The following is a 3,079-nucleotide window of genomic DNA, read 5'->3' on the forward strand; positions in this document are numbered from 1 at the left end:
GAGAGAGAGAGAGAGAGAGAGAGAGAGAGAGAGAGAGAGAGAGAGAGGGGGGGATTTACAACCATCTTTTATCCGCCATGTAGGACGGACTGACCTAACTTCCTGCATGCACGCGGCTGTGGAGGTGAAACCGGGATATTTTGTGGCTGAGCGGCCGCTGCTGGTCCACGCGGGGCTCTCCGTCTCGTGCCTGCTGTGGATGGTGCGCGTGATAATAATATCATCCGGAGAGGCCGAGAGGCCGACATTTTTATTTATTTTTTACTACCCCGGTCCGGAGAGGAGCCTTAACTCCAAAAAAGAGAGGACATCAGAGGACACGAGATAAAAGGTAACAAATAAATAAATAATAATCATTTAAAAAAAGCCCCGTCTCGCTGGCGTTCTGCGCGTGTATACGACACACAAATACAAATGCGCGTTTATTATAAGTTTACCGACCCGTGAAGTTCATTGTCGTGTTATCACCGTAAGAAGAGACATATATGTGTAGTCTTTAAACGAGCTTCTGTGATAAAAAATGGCTTCTTTCACATGGATTTAGATACAGTAGGCAGCGTGCACGGGCACACTTGATATTTGGGAAGTGTTTTTGAATGCTTTATATCTGAAGCTTAATCACAGGAAACATTCAACAACATATGCATCATGTGTATGTTTTAATACGGGTGCCTGCTTACATTTATACGATATACACTTATTTTTTTGGCATATATTTACCTTATTATTTCGTATATCTAGTGTATTCAAATCGCTCACTGTGTGTGTGTGTGTGTGTGTGTGTGTGTGTGTGTGTGTGTGTGTGTTTTCTCCCGTCGCAAACTTTTACAGTTTTTATTTTTTATTATTTATGATAATAACCCCGAAATGTTGCACCGAGAGTAACTTGTAACCTAAACCTGTGACGCTACCACCAGCAGCCCAAACTTGTCCTGTGATTTATTTCCCTCGTGTCAACTTTAATATTTAACAAAAACAAAAACAAAGACTTTATACACCTGCCGGAGCCGTCGAACGGTGAAGCAGAGAGCCACGTGCGCAGACATCGACCGTTATTAACAATTAATATTGGACATCCGGTGGCACTGCCAGCTGCGCCCCATTTTTTTTTTGTATTGTTGTCTTGCGCTGAAAGAATCCCTGTTGTCTCGGCTCTGGATACTCCGCGACGCGTGGCGTGCGGTGGGTATGGGGATTATGCTTTATTTCAAAGTAAAATAAAATGCATGGATTGTGGTCTTTGCAGAGCCAGAAGAGAGGAGACGGTGCCACCGTGGATGTGGCACCGTCTCCTCTCTTCTGGCTCTCTGTGTGCTGCTGTTGTTCCGTCCAGCTGTGTGCGGACACATGCAGCACCGTCACGGAGCTCCAAGGACACGGCGAGGAGAGAGCGTCCAGGTCGTGGTGGTGGTGATGATGGTGGTTGTTCTCTATTTTGTCTCCGCTGTGGTTGAAGTTTATTGTCTTTAATTAGGGGAGAGATTTCCCAAAGCGAGACGGAGCTTTGTCCGCCACGCAGATTTTTTTTTTTGGGAGCTTTAATTTGGCAAATTGGCCTCCCAGACAGACCGCCTCTCTCTCCCCCCTCACCCCCCTCCCCGTCTCATCCTCGCTGTTTTTCGGGCACACTGTCCGCCATCGCAGCCTCTCTACGGACTCCTTCCTCCGGTTCACTCTCTCGTCTCTCCGTGCGTAAAACTTCCAGCCATCCGTAACGGTCGTGTCTTCTATCACACTGGACGGTTTGTTGTTGTTGTTGTTTCTTGCCTCCAGCTGTTTTAAGGTCCATTGTCTGGTCAGACATGCTCGCGCTCTATGTTTCGCCTCATGGTCCACAGTCAGCATGACTTGCATCCTCTCTCATTTGCCACAGGAATCAGCTTCTAGTGTACCTTTATTTTGAAAGTTACTTTATAAACACAAGTTTTCACTCAGTGCTGATACTATGGAAATACTAAAAAACTACAAACACATCAGAGTATCAATGATAAAGTATAAAAACAGACTAATGGTGACATCATATCACAAATAATACCTTAAAAGTCATGTTATTTTACCACAAACTAATCTGTGATTATTTTTGATAGTGGACTATTTCTAAATGCCAAACAGCTCGGCTGTGAGGATCTGCTGCTTTTCTTTGTCTTACGTGGCACTAAACTGAATATATTTAGATTTTTAGTGCGTTGGTTTGACAAAACAAGCAATTTAAGGTCATCGATGCCCATTTAAAAAAGTATTTTTTGCAGTTTACTGAACAGAAAGTGAATAGATTGCGAAGTCAGATTCACCTACGATCATCTTTAGCTGCTGTTGTTGTGGTATTACTTCATGACACATTCATTTCTAATGCCCTGCGTTACATAACCAGCTGTTACAAGCACGTGGGGTCATTGCTATTTAGCATTTGTTATGGACACATAGCGTAGATGATAATGGCCCGTTGTGCATCGCTAACACACCACTACTGGGGTCAGTTGTAAGAACATTTAAGTATATTCATGGTTGGACATGAAGTTATTGTGAGGTCGAGAAGGCATTCAAATGTGGAATCGGTGCGTAGAAGTGAAAGTAAATTCAGCTGTGCACAAACGGCAGCACACAAACCATAATCCCACCACACTGAGGATGTAAGCACACACACACAGCTTGTTTTGTCAGTACATGTTCGCAGTAGTTGTTACATAAGCACACGGTGGTGTCGGCATCCACGCTGCTTGCAGAGTCTTGTTTACAGAGAGCTAAATGGGTCGTTGTGTGAACGTAAAGCCAACGCTTATATTGGTGGTTATTGGCCCACGGTGAGTTTCTGGAGATGAAGCAATTTCCTTTTTGTTTTCCCCCGTCGCCTTACGCTGAACTCTGCCTGTGTGTGTGTTTGTGTGTGTGTTTGTGTGTGTGTGGGTGTGTGTTTATGAGCGTGGAGACCTTTGGACCGAGCATATGTTGAACCAACACACAATTGCAGGATTGTTATTGCCCGAAAGGCTCCTATATGAGCCGGAGTATATGAACAAATATAAATAAGAATCTGTGTGTGTGTGTGTGTGTGTGTGTGTGTGTGTGTGTGTGTGTGTGT

Source organism: Anarrhichthys ocellatus, unplaced genomic scaffold (assembly GCF_004355925.1).
Source record: "Anarrhichthys ocellatus isolate YVR2014 unplaced genomic scaffold, GSC_Weel_1.0 scaffold126, whole genome shotgun sequence".
NCBI lineage: Eukaryota > Metazoa > Chordata > Actinopteri > Perciformes > Anarhichadidae > Anarrhichthys > Anarrhichthys ocellatus.